At 46.2% G+C, this 14,028-nt stretch overlaps 2 protein-coding genes and 1 non-coding gene across 6 annotated transcripts in view; 1 reads left to right on the forward strand and 2 right to left on the reverse strand.

The window, feature by feature from the left end:
• PPEF1 (protein phosphatase with EF-hand domain 1) overlaps positions 1–8,864 on the reverse strand; it is a 36,475-nt gene extending 27,611 nt beyond the window's left edge. Inside the window, exons 1-2 of one of the 4 annotated variants that reach the window (XM_035542128.2) lie at positions 8,559–8,847; positions 2,179–2,317 (exon numbers count right to left, since the gene is read on the reverse strand). The gene's annotated coding sequence lies outside the window, so the exon portion shown is untranslated. Of the gene's footprint in view, positions 1–2,178; positions 2,318–8,247; positions 8,539–8,558 lie in introns of those variants that run through there. The other 3 variants (XM_035542127.2, XM_035542130.2, XM_035542129.2) reach the window with 3 other exon arrangements.
• The window catches only part of BEND2 (BEN domain containing 2), a 446,678-nt gene that overhangs the window by 2,701 nt on the left and 429,949 nt on the right, over positions 1–14,028 (reverse strand). The gene's annotated exons all lie outside the window — the stretch shown is intronic.
• On the forward strand, positions 8,961–9,033 carry TRNAV-UAC (transfer RNA valine (anticodon UAC)). Its single transcript has one exon. It is a non-coding gene; the product is annotated as a tRNA-Val (tRNA).

The raw sequence follows: 14,028 nt of genomic DNA on the forward strand, positions 1-14,028 counted from the left end.
ACAACCCACTGTGGAAAGAGCCAGTGTCTCCTCCAGGCAAAAGCTCCTCTTTGCTCCTAACCAAGCACCTCCAGAGGAAGAAGTCCCCCTTCTTTTCCCTCAGGTACATCAGTGCAAGGTAGCTCCTGCTCCGTGCCAAACCCTGCCTTCCTGGGCAAACACGTATTAAAATACCAGGCAAAGACCACAAAGGCCTTCCATGGGTAAGAAGGTTCAAAAACAAGTGTTTAAAATGTTAGAGTGATATCTATGAAAATATTTACAATGCAATGCAGTGGTGGCTGGTGAACAATCATCTGCCATTACAAAATTCCTCAAAGTGTTTCCAGGTGAAATGGAAAGTTGGGCTTTATCTCAAGGTATCAGAAAAGGCTTCAGTGACAGAAGGTAGCTGGATAAGAATTTGGGACATAATGCTGTGTTAGCATTCTGGATACTGTATAATTCACCTTTAAGAGAGTCTGTCGTGTTCACTAAAGAGCAGACAATAATTCAGTACCTACAAGCCAGTGATCCATCCCATTTTTAGATATAACTCCAAGAAATTGCTACATTTCCCTCAGTTCAGCAAAAAGGCAAATTTGTGATCGGACAGGCAATGAATACATAGCCCATCCACTGAAGCAAAATAAAACGTCGCTCCAACCACGCCAACAGACATGCAGCAGGCTAGGCAGGAGGGGCACATCCTGCTCTTCTTCGGGGTGGGAGTCACTGAAGGTTGAACTGCAGCAAGCATTCAGAAACCTGGCTGTCAGATCCTGAGCTGCCAAGAGCCTGATTTATGGAGACGACGAACCGGCAGCATTTGATACGGATGTAATAGGTGCTGCCCAAAATCAATCATGCCTTCAGCTTATCAGTCACGTAAAGACCAGGCTGCCTCAAAAATAATGGAAATCTCGTAAAGATTTATAGCTGACTTTTAATGAAATCAGGCTGCAGGTCCTTCGGGCAGAGAGCCGTCCCTTCAAGCCTAGTGCACCTTTTAAATTTAGATAAGCCACACTACTACAGACAAGTGTGAGCTAGGTCTAGGTCAAGCTTGTGGATATAGAAGGCATACGAATGAGAGCCACTAGGCTTTAACTTCCGACTCTTTATTCCATTTACTTCTTACCTTTGATAAACATAGAACAAAAGGTTCCTCCTTTTATTTTGATTTGGATGAAATTTCCATAGCTATGCTACATGCCCTGCAAGTTGTTTCAATAGCTATCTCCAGCGACGTGCCTCCTTACCCTACTGTCTGTTTCTCAACCATACTTGTTAACAGGCAGTTATCATCTGCTCCCATAACATGCATTACAAGGTACATATGGGTGCAGAGGTGGTGAGATAGGGACAGTTTTCCCCATAAAGATCAGGCGGACGGATGGATGCTTCCAATGCCAGGGGCTTTGTTTTGATGTCTTCTCGCTACGAACGTTTTAATTTTCTGTGACTCACAGGCTTCACTTAGAGATGCTTTCCATTGGAAATGAGAACTGCAGAGTACTGAGAAATATAAAAGATGGGTTTATGATGGATTTTCTTCTGTGCATTACTGAGGGAATGAAGGAGGAAAGAGCAAAATAACCTAGAAAAGAGAACCCCAGGCACAAAATCACAACATCCAGGTCAGTACCCTTAGAAGGATAGCTCCTCAGAACTGGTTTACTGCCAGAGTTGGGATTGCCAAGGTGAAGGATCTAGAAATGATTTAGATTCATTAGCTAAAAGACTCACTCTGCAGAAAGTGGGATGAAGCCACCACAGTCAACTAATGCAGTGAAAAAGAACCTGGCTGTGGACCACCAGAGCAGTCAGTTTGTAAATCAGCACTGAGTTTGGCCAACCAAGGGGTGACTCAGTAAGATCAAACATTAGCAAAACTGTATGTGTTTAGCTCTCTGTTATTTTATATCCATGGGAAAAACTGACGTTCCTATTAGGTGAGAGAAAGAAAGGAGAAAGGCTTTTTGTTTCAACATATTTGTTTCAAACACATAGCAGAAAAAAAATTCTTCAGCCTGCTCGGAGAAGCAAAGCTAAGCTCTCTACAGAGCTGCTGGAATCACTTCTGGCAATGGCTGTTGATAGATCTTAATGTTTGGGCCAGGAATCAATACAGAATGGATGCAGCAACACTGGAAAAACAGCAAAGCCTCACTGAAAGAGAACAGGATGAAGACATACCAGCTCATTAAGGTGGACTCATATTCCTGAGCCCCAAAATGCACTGCAAAAGTAACAGCACGATCCACAAGGTGTGAACATGCAGAGATTGTTCAGACAATCACTCAGTTCAGGAACTGCATTCAAGTCCAAAGAGAATCTGCAGGAAAATGATGGGAGGAAGTCATTTCACGTAATCTACAATCAAAAGGGTGATACATTTACACAAAACATTTGCAGGTTTTGTGTAGAAAATAAACAAAGCAAGCAGCCTCATAGTTTTGCACAGAAAGACTGGGGGAGGGGGGGCGTTAAGCAAATACAAGCACAAAAATAGGGTGTAGATCACCTTTAAGTATAAAAGAAGCTACCATTTCACTTTTCAGAAACATTAAATGCCTCTAGATGAAGAATCTTATAGGAAGCAAGGAGAAAACTCAAAATCCCAATGTGAAATTATTTATATTGAATGGAGACCCAACAGGAGCATAAAATTCAACAACAGTTGTAGCTTATTATCCTAGAGGAAGTGGGAAATCTGAATCACGGCTGTCGGGCGGATAACGAGCAGGAGTTTGACGACATCCCATGACATCCATTCTCCTTACTTGAAAGGGGAAATAGGCTAAAAAGCAAAGCTCCAGAATAAATGTGTTGAAATTTGAGCCAATTTACAAATGAAATTCATGCTTCAGATGCAATTTATATTGGTTTTAATGAAGTTTATGTTAAGCATCAGAACAAGGTTCAAGATTATCATCATTTTTTTTCCCTAAAGCAAAAACTACATGAAATATGGTAGCCTCAGAGCTATTTGATCTCATCAATACTCAGAAGTTCTGGATAACTGATTCAGTCCAGGTCAAACTTCATAGTTTGCAGCACACTGCTTTTTCTCAGGGCAGAATTATAAATAGTACCACACAGCTCTGTCACTCACTGCATAGACATAGGATGTAGGCAATTTGCTCCTTAAAAATGAGCTAAGAAAAAAGATATATACCTGACGCAAAGAATTTACCTGTTTTTTATTTCTTCTTCAGCAGTACAGAGATTTTTTTTCCATGAGTACCCTTAGAAGCTTCCTTTTACAGACAAAGCCGTCCCTTTTTGGAACCAGAACTACATAACAAGGGGTGCAGCTCAGCAGAACAGGTACTCCGGTTCTCCCAGGGGCTCTGAAGCTGGCAACGCACTGGCTTCCCACCTGTTTATTCAGCTTCACGAGAGGAAATTTCTTGAGCCCTGCTCCTCAGAAGCAGTCAGGGGAAAAAGACATTTTCATCGTCCAGCCCGACGTGAAAGCTGATGGCTGCAGCCCTCCAGCTGCGCTGTTTGCTGTTGGAGACCTGTTTTGTCACCATGCCTCCTGAATCTCAGGCAGAGACAGGGATGGGCTGAAGTTATTGGCTTCACATCTCAAGTCACATGGCCTCTCTCAAGAGGAATGGCCTTTCTGCCAGGATGAGGCAATGATTTGCATTTTAGCAGATCTAGTACTACACAGGGAAAAAAAAAAAAAAAAGACGTACCAACTGCCTGGGTATTTGGTTACCTGATGTGACTGGCATGATTATGAAAGCTCCTAAGGAAAGAAATGCTGCCAGCTGAAGCTGCCATGAGGCACTGTGTCCATACATTAGTGATTTGGGTGCTCTCCGTGCACATGTTTTCCCCATAAGGTTGTGACTGGGGTTCGGGGGTCTCAGTTCTTGACTCAGCTTGTCCGTTCCCTTTGCTGGAAAGGGATGGGACAAGCCAAGAAGTTTGGTGAGCGTGGCTGCCCTGTGCGGTCAGGAAGCCGTGCTGCTGCATGATTTGAAATCAAACCCTGATCCCTGGCCAAAGGGCCCACACCTCTGACCTGCCTCCTTGCCTCGCTGAGTGTGGGCTCTCAGTCCCTTCACGGGTGCCCACAAAGGGCAAAGCCACCAAGTCCAAGTGCTGGTGGAAGAATCTGCCACTTCTTGCACGAGCAGCACGGGGACACCACAAATTTGAACACATACACTGCCAAACAACTCAAAAATATTAGGTATCAGCAGACATATGTATTGTGGTACCACCAGTATACTCCTGGGCGGTACACTCCTCAGCATCAGTTGCCCTAAACGCCACCCTTACCCTCGGTCTGCAGTGATAAGCAGAGCACAGCAGCCACTCCTGTGGGCTTACCGCAGGGGTTCTGGGTCCAAAAAGGAACACGGGTTACAATGCACACGGTGGTGGGAGGAAGTGCCAAAAGGATGGGGATCACAGTGCCCCTTCCTCTGCAGCCTCTCCCTGCGATGGAGTTCCCCAAGGCCAGGTCCTGCTCCCCCAGGGAAATAGGTGGGATGGGGAGCAAAACATTTGTGAGAACAGAGACCATCAGATCAAGATCTTCACTGCTTGCCCCAAAGGCCTAACAATGCTATAACATGAGATTTTCAGGAAATTTTTGCCATCGGTCTGGTGGCAGTTCTGAAGACATCAACTACCACTGTGAAGGCACTTGGACAGAGGGATGAAATCATCTTGTGGGACAGACAGAGGCGTTCCCTCACTGTGACAGAATGGACACATTTTTTAACATGTAAAAGATATTAAAACTGCCAAACCAGCAAAGTTGAAGGCACCGCGTGAATGCACTGCTTTGATTGACTGAGCTAGTCTTTGAGGTTCTGCAGTCCCAGACACAAGCTTCCACTTTCAAAGCTATTCCTTTTCTGTGAAGTGAGACAGCAAAGAAAATACGTACCAGGCTCCATAATTCCGCATGACCCAGAAGAGCATTGATGTCTGCTTTTCTGGCAGGATGCACTTGCCTTGATCAGAGTTACAGTAGCTAATCAGTTATGTATGATCACACTGTTCTGCCAAAATGCATGCAAGCAAAAATACATCATAACCTCTTTCCTCTGCACTCTGGGGATACATGTCATTTATAAAACGTTTACCGTATCTGATAAATTCATCTATACTGGCATTTAGCAAGATTTCTGCTAATGAGAGGCTATGAGGTTTGTTCCAGTAGCCAAGAAATCCATCAGAAAATGCTTCATCCAAGATGAGTGGGAGAGGAATCAAACCTTTATCTGTTAGATTCCGTAGGACAAAGTCTCTCCTGCGTGTTTTCTCTTGGTATTCATGGAATTTGCTCGTCCCTTGTCTCAGTGGTCTGATGTGACCAAGCCACCTGATAAAGAGTCAGTCTTGCTGGACCGAGGCACCTCTCCAGTTACGTACGGGGATCACAGTAATGTGCAACTTGAGGAAACACAAACAAATGTGCCTTCCAAATTAGCCTTTCCCGTTCAAGTCCAAGGACGAAGGCTGGAGCTAACAAGACCATCCTCCTTTCTACACGGGGCAAAGGGAACACACCAGTCCCACCAACACGTCACACACGTGCTGAGCTTTTTTGCTCAGCAGCCACGTATCATGCGCACATTTAAGATGCTGAAGAGGATTTTAGCAAGCATCAACAGCTGCAACAGACAGCAGGCAACAACACGCTGATAATATTTTGTTGAGCAGTCTAGCACAGGAAAAAAATAAAGTAACGTTGCTAGTGCAAAAAGCGGGAGACCCCTTTACAAGCAGTCCTTGAAGTAACTGCATGCGTTCTGTTTTCCAAATGCTTTGGAAATCAACCTCCTGAGCCAGCCTCCATGCAGGCATTCCACATGCATAATTCAAGATCTGCTTCAGGCTTCTTTCTCAGAGACACCCACTACAAAGCGATGCAGCCAGTATGTTTCAAAAAGACTGGGAGAAGAAGATAGTTGGAGTGAACGTGCTCCTTCTGCGCTGTTGTTCCTGTTAAGCTCAGGAAAGTATTTTTATGTGATCCAACAAGGTATTTTAAAGTACTGGCCAGGGAACAAGTCCCCGACTGAGAGATCTGGACACGTGGTCGCAAACAGAAGGAAAGAAGGAACAGAAGAGATAAAGGAGAAACAAATATACTGAATAATTTTATCTGGCTTTTCCATATTAAGCTGCGTCTTAGTGAGATGACAGAAATCTGTTCTCACAATTCAGCCCAAGGAGGTTAATTTGGGTGAACAGGAAAATACATCTCCCCCTGCAATGTACATTTCTGAGGTGCAAAGATGACAGATATAAGACACCAAAATTATCATCCTTGGCAAAAAGCACACAAAACCAGAAACATGGGCTAAGAAATGCAACTGTAGGGCCTCCAAACTGCTGAAGGGCAAGAAACTAGACAGGAACATTATGAAAGCACCAGGATACCCTCTGTAAAAATGAGAACAAAATAATAATAATAATGAACAAACACACACACACACAAAAAAAAACCCACATTTTTTCCCCCAAATTGTTAGCTGAATGCAGATTATTCTGGAAAGCAACGCCCAATGGCATAATTTCAACAACTTTATTCCTCCACAAGCTACTCTCAGCCTCCCCTTGGAGCCTATAGAGATGACAGCTGTCTACACCACTCAGATTTCACCAAAAAAAATAAAATAAATGGGCATAAATGGGAAAAATAAACGGGCATAAGAATTGCCTAATGAAAGCTGGATCTGCATGTTGCTAGTCTGGTGCACACTGCACAGACAGTGCAAAACCTACGTCCTGAAGCCTCAAGCTTTGGGCCCCTCGAGGTTAAGTCAGGCTCTCCAGGTCAGGAGGGCCCACAGAGCTGTTGGACTCACACACTAATGACTGCTATGTAAAAGGGTTTTATTTTATGTGTTGTTTGTTTGTTTGTTTTAAGACTGGGGCCTACCAGCTGGTAAGTGCAGCCATCGCATACATGGTAGATGGTCAGAAAAGTCTAGAAATATCATGTTCTTCACCTCTGTTTTCATGTTACTGCTGTGAAACTGCTTCTAATGACAAAAAAGGCAAAAAAAATAAAAAATAAAATTTTATAAAAATAAAAAATAAAAATTGCAACCGTATATAACCTGCTGCTTCAGCAAAATATTAATAATTTCAAGAGTCATGGAAACTATGTTATTTAGCTACAAACAATACATTGTTTTGCTTACAGGCACCACATGCTTCTGAAAATTAATGCATTTACCTTGCATATGCCAAATAATAATTTCTCATTGCAATTTTTAACCACAGTCCTGTAAACATGGAAAAGAAGCCCTCTTTTGTACCTCTACAAGTCACTCACTCCCTCTGGGACGTGAGGATTTGGTACAGCGAGGACTGCAGTAATTGGAGTGGCGCAAAACCCCAGGTAAAACATAACAGATGTTATGTTTAAGGCAATCATTGAATTCAGTGTGGTGTGACAAATGCCAAGGAAGCCCTGGAATGCATGAATACCTGCCTGACTGGACCCTCAGGGACAGCTGTGCCGCTCTGCACCCTGACCAAGCGCCATCTCCTGCAGCAGGTCTATCAGCAAACCACAACCCAAGCAATCTTGGACATCCCTGGGTGTGTGGGTGGGTTTAAGCGAATTGCATGAGCAGCTCCAACAGCTTCTCTTTAGCAGAAACAAGCACTTAGGCCTTCTTGTGCTGCATCAACACGTAATATATATATCTTTCCCCTAAAAAAAAATAAATGGTTGCAAAGGAGTGTCACGCACAATCCCCACAGACTGAACTGCACAGCAAGGAGTGCTCGCGTGGCACTGCAGCGTTACAGGGGGAGGAGAGCAGGGCCCGGACAGGGAGGCATGAGGCACTCCTGAGGCAGGGCTGGGGTGCTGGACCCACGTCAGCCCCTCTGCCTGGTTTGTAAAGAAAAAGCCTCGATGTTCTCCAGCTGGGTTTTTGAGGGCAAACGGCCTTGTTTTCAGAACACACATTAGTATGTACCACGCTGCATATGAGGGGATAAATCATACTTTGGTGGATCCGTCGGGCACCATGCAACAGCTTCAAGGGCATTACCGCCACTGACAAACTTCAGATTCTGCCTTCCCTCTCAGTACGCTATTTAAAACGCTGTCTTCTGCAGCAAGAGAATCATCTACACCTTCCTCCCCCACTGAAAAGCGAGCTGAAGCACCCCACAGCAAGCAGCAGAGCACTTTCCCGTGACTGATTTACAAGGAATCCACGCAGCCAGGCTCCCCAGAAGCAGCGGGGGTGTTCGTGCATCTCTCACCGAGCTCAGTCCGCCTTTGCCACCGTTTGGCCGACCTGCGGGGCACCGAAATGCACCGTGCCAGCTTGATATGATTTTATGATGCCCTCTGCTCTCTGCTGATCTGCAAGGAGAGAGCAGCCGAGCAAACCAAAGGAGCAGCGGGATGCGCAGGGAGGCCTGCCAGCCTTTTGCCAAGGGGGTGAGATGGCAGCGATGCTGTGACTGCACAGGCCGAAAGCAAAATGTCCCGCAGGCGTGCACAGGGAGGGAGTGCTCTCAGTGCCCAAGGCATGCAGCGTGAGGCTGTGAGGCAGTGTCAGGCTCGTTACCTGCGTTCCTCGGCCGCACACCCTGGGCTTGCCCACAGGCGAAGAGAAGACTTCACCGGGGGTTCCCTCACGGCGTGAGAGCCATTAAAAGCGATTTACCCCCTTCGCTGCTGCTCTGTAGCTATCTGAAGACCAGAAAACGCGTTGTGATTAAATTGTTTTAATCAATTTTTTAATTAACTGGCAATTAAACACATAAAAATGGAAAAAAAATTAAAAATATATTAAAGAAACGGCGGCGGGGGCTGCGCTGCGCTGCCCCGCCCTCCCTCACAAGCCGCCCAACGGCCCCGCCTGTCGCCGCCTGGGAGGGAAGCGGAGGGGGGGGAAGCGGGGGCGGGGAAGGAGGCGCGCGTGTGCCTCGATGATAGGAGGAGCGCCGGGGAAAAAGGCGTGCGTGGCGGTTCCATAGTGTAGTGGTTATCACGTCTGCTTTACACGCAGAAGGTCCTGGGTTCGAGCCCCAGTGGAACCAGCGGTGTTCACTTTTCTTTCCGTGCCCCACACTCAACATTATCGTTACCTTGACGGCAATGAATGCCGGTTTGTTCTTTTTTTTCTCTGTGAAAATGGGCAATCGGGTAAACCCGTCTAAAACGAGCAAGCCCTGCGTGGGGTGGAGAAGCGGTGCATGGAGAGGGGAGCAGAAAGGCCACTCAATCAGGAGAGCCTGTCCCCACAGGACACACGTCTCCCCTCAGCAAGAGAGGGGCATGGGCTCATTGAGAGACAGCCCTACATCTGCCGCAGGCCCTGTGCAATAGCATATTTTTGTAAGAGTCCAAACAATTTTAGACAGTGTAGCTGCAGGTCTTGCACCCCCCCCCCCCCCAAAAAAAACAACAACAAAAAAAAACGCAGAGAAAGCCAGCGAGATGTGGCTTCTCCTGGCTGCTGCCCCCTGGGACACCAAAGCTCCCTCCACCCCTCTGCCTGGCAGGGCAGGAGTTGTAGGTTTTACATCTGCTGGCTGAGCCTGCCGTAGTGCCCCGGAGCCATTTTGTGGTCCCCGCTGACACCCATTGTGGGAATAGAAATGTTGTTTTTGCAGTGTTACATTGTTTAGAAGGAAGGAATGTGGTATTGAGATATGCTTACAGTGATAAGAAAGCTCAGCAGGTGACCTCGTAAATGCAGACAACCAGACTCCTTAGAGCAACCAGGTGAAAATCACTATGTTAAGTCAAGCCAGATAAGGGGAGAAACCATTACCACCTCAAAAACAGGCCGGCAACTGAAGGCCAGGCATTGTCTGTGAAGCATCAGATAGATTGTGAACCTGGATTACCCACTCCAGTGGGGAAACAGGGGAGGGTCCTGTCATCAAAAAGTATATAAACTGTGTTTTGGAACTAGTAGGTGCGCTCTCCTGCTTGTGGGGCGCCCGCCATTGCAATCGCGAATAAATTACTACTTCACTGAGATCCTCGCCTGAGCCTAAGTTATTGGCTACGGAGTGTTTCTCACACCATGCAGCGGCCTGCCTCCCTGTGTGCGGTTAACTCCCTGCGTGCATTCCCCAGTACTGAGACTAGCATCGCTTCTATTAACTGGGAGCTGATTAACTCAGAATCATATAATCATTTAGGTTGGAAAAGACCCTTTAGATTACCAAGTCCAACCATCACCTAACTCTACCAAGTCCACCACTAAACCCTGTTGCTTAGTGCCACGTCCACCTGTCTCTTAAGCACCTCTGGGGACAAGGGCTCCACCACTTCCCTGCGCAGCCCCTTCCAATGCTTGACCACTGTGAGGAAATTCTTCCTCATACCCAGCCTAAACCTCCCCTGGCACAACTTGAGGGCATTTCCTTGTGCCCTATCACTTGTCACCTGAGAAAAGCGACTGATACCCTCCTCGCTGCAACTTCCTTTCTGGTGGTTGTAGAGAGTGATGGGGTCTCCCCTCAGTTTCCTCTTCTCCAGACTAAACGCAGTTTCCTCATTTGCTCCTCATACCTTGTTTTCTCACCCTGCGTCACAGCAACTTAACTGCATGCCATCTCATTTTGCACATATAAGCTTTTAGAAAATGGTAACCCCTGGGTGCCTCCTTGGGGCCTGGGGAAAAGATGTCTGTGCAGGAGCAAGAGGATCCCTTTGCTCCAGCACACTGAAGTGAGGAGACCCCAGCTGGAGATGAGACTTCCATGCTAAGTCCTGCTTCAAGGGTAAAACGCCTGTCATGGCAGGGTTGTTTCCAGGTCCAAATATGAGTCAGCTACACCTAGACTTCTCCAATATAGTGTATGCAAGACTTCAGTGAAGGTATGTCCCGTCTAATTGGGGTGGTGATCCCATGATGCTCACCCTGCTAATGACAGTCCCAGTGTCACAGGGGACTGTGCCAGATCCTGCTGGCCAGCACCAAGTAACTAGCTGCATCTGTTTTGTTGCATTGAGGAGAAAGGTTTTTTTGTTGTTTTGTTTTGTTTGTTGTTGTTGTTGTTGTTGCTTTTCATTTGTTTGTTTGTTTGTTTTTCTCCAGAAGAGGACTTAAGCTACTATTTTATTTCAAGAGACAGATCTTCAGTGTGTGTAGATCACCATTGCTCCATACATCAAGGGAATACAGCTCCTGAAGCTTTGACTCAAGCTCCAAAACCATTGGCAGTTTCACTCTCTCAGCACATCTGTATCCTGCTTCTGAGCGATGCCTGTCATTCACACGTACACGTATAAATTTGTATTTTGTACATTCCCTAACTGTGCTAAGACCAAAGTGCTCCAGTCACACATTAGCACTATGAAATCGTGTGGCACCTGTGCTTGGATTCCAGACATACGAACTCGTGCATGTTGCTCTCATTTCACTGTCTGGCACTCTGACTTTGGGAGAAACACAAAATCACCGTGTGGAGCTGTGCTTCCCTTGCATACAGGCACCTTCGTCTCCTGCCTCTCCCCCGAGGGCACTGCTGCAGGTGCAGTCCAGTGCCAGGAAGGCTCTGCACCTGCTGGTGCCTTTGGAGAGCTCCTGGAGACACTGCTCTGCTGTGCCCAGAAGCAGATTAATTTCTCATTAAAACAAAGCTTCTAGCAGAAAGTGCAAGTCTGCATTAAGAAGCTGGCATGGGGCTCCTCAAATGGTGTGGAGCTGTGGTTGCATTTGTTAACCAATGGCCTCCAGCCATCCATGCTGTCTAATTTTTAGCAAGCTCCTGGTAAAATTGTGGTGCAGGCCAACTAGCCACTCTCTGGATAGTGCCTCCACCCATCTGGAGAGGGATGCATTCCAGGAAACATCCCCAGTCACTGAGTCAAACAATCTCCACTCTGCTTGATTCCCCCTTCTGCCTGGGCTTCACACCATTATGTACCCCTGGAAATGCAAGCCATACTCACAGCTTTGTGCAATAAAAACATCCTGATGGTGCAGGGTGGTCTTTGTGTTATTTCCAACAGTCTGAGGGAAGAAAGCAGGAAAAAATATCTAAGGGCCATAAAAACATACAAAATCTCTTAGGGTCAACAGGACATGAGCTAGACCTGGAGAAGATGTGTCGAAAGGGTGGACCTGACTGTTTTACTTAGAAGCATGGATGTAATGAGATTGTCCTACTCTGGGCTGTTTGTACCAGGCACAATTATGTTCCATAATCATAACCAATGCCAGGCTATTTTTTTTTAAATAAATAAATGACAAATATAGCCTTTTGTGGTGCTGTATTGTGCACTGGCTTTAAAATGTTTTCTGTCTTTTATACCTGGAAATATTTGTCTGGCTGCTAGGAATTAACTACGTGATTCATTTAGCAATGCTGTCTGCAGTGGCAGCATGGTTTTGCCATTTACAGTTATTAAAATGAAGCACTATCAACAGCAATAGACACAGAGGGTCTGGAGTACAGAAACTTCAGTTTTAAGTCTCTCTGACTCTTCACGTGAAACAATTTCATATTTTGTAATGCCACAGACATATTTTTGTACAAAGGCTGCCTTTCTTTTTTTCTGTGGGGAAGGAATTTTATAACCGGGGATCTGCCAGCTTTGAGGACATCCCTTTGAATGAAATGCTCTTTGATAATAACTGTGCTATTTCTGAACACCATCCCTGAGCTATTGTATTTCTCACACAAAACTAAGACCTATGGCAGGACCTTCTGATGGCTCCTGCTGTCCTGTGAGGGGTGCTGTGAATGAGTGTGAGGCCTCTGAGGAAAAAATCAGGAGCTGCCCTGTCCTGAGGAAAATGATCCCCTTTCTGGTGTCCGGCGGTAAGCCACCTGCTTGCTTGCCCCGCTGTGCCCCATCACATGTGGAGCTCTACAGCGTGGGGTACCAGCAAGGAGTGGGATGCTTCAGGACCGACCTGCTAAAAGAGGTTTATTTATGGGAGGTTGCACAACGGGAGGATGCAGAACGGAACATGAGGAAGATCGGGACAGCCTTGTATCAGCCCACCGAGGTAGATGTGAAGGTGGGACCAGGTCCATCTCTGCAACTGATGGAGGTGGAGGGCTGAGAAGACATCAAGAGGAGGACTGGCCTTCCTTGGGATGGGTGACCTAAAAAAGGGTGTAATTAACACTGAGTGTAGATAACTGCAGGCCTCACCTCATCTCTACTGTGTGTCTATGGATGCATTGACATGCCCTGGTGTTTGGGGCCCAAAGCAGTGACCCCCCCCCACACTTGGCAGGAGGCTCAACCTCTCCATGCCACACACCCTGCTGAGGCTGGGATGCATCGGGACTAGGGACGCAGCCCCTGTCCCACCACTGCAGAGGAATGCTGGGTCTGACATCCCATGGACAGGACTTTCATGGTTTGTAGGCATCCAAAGGTAGGTGAGATGAATCCTGCCACAGGGAACTCTTTCCAAAAAATCAGCATCTTTGTTTTTTCCACGTTTTTTGAATGGCCATAGACCAGAAGACTGAACACAGACCAAGCTTAATGCACCCACAGCCCACGTGAGTTATGCAGTGATAACCTACTCCCTGCGCATGCAGTCGGGCATCTTTTGAAACAGAGGAAACTGCTTCTGAAGCAATCGCTCTCAAAAGCCCCCTTTAAAAATTCACCGCTAATTGCACATAATTAACAGAGATTGGAGGAACGGGTGCAAGATCTGCTGGAATCGCTAGCAATCTGTGGTAGCCTTGAGTCTTTCAGTCACTTCTAAACCAAATTTATAACTGTTTTTGATGCTGGGTTGACAGCACCAAGTAACGAGAGAATACGATAGGTAGAACTGTTAGCAAAGGGAGGTTTAGTTTTTTTATTTCAGATTTTTACATCTCTGCAAGTAAACAACCAAAGTGTGCTATTTCTGTTTGATCTAGTAATTGTAGTTTTCAGCCCCTTGCAATTAGGTGACTGAAAGAGCAGTAAGGCCAGGGCAGATTCCTACATGCAGCAATTATTAGGACAGGCATTGATGGTGTAGAGGTAAATAGTTGGCGTGGAAGATAGTTAATGCATATTGCACAAAACAGACAATATTCACTACATATAATAGACTA

Source organism: Cygnus atratus, chromosome 1, assembly GCF_013377495.2.
Source record: "Cygnus atratus isolate AKBS03 ecotype Queensland, Australia chromosome 1, CAtr_DNAZoo_HiC_assembly, whole genome shotgun sequence".
Taxonomy (NCBI): domain Eukaryota; kingdom Metazoa; phylum Chordata; class Aves; order Anseriformes; family Anatidae; genus Cygnus; species Cygnus atratus.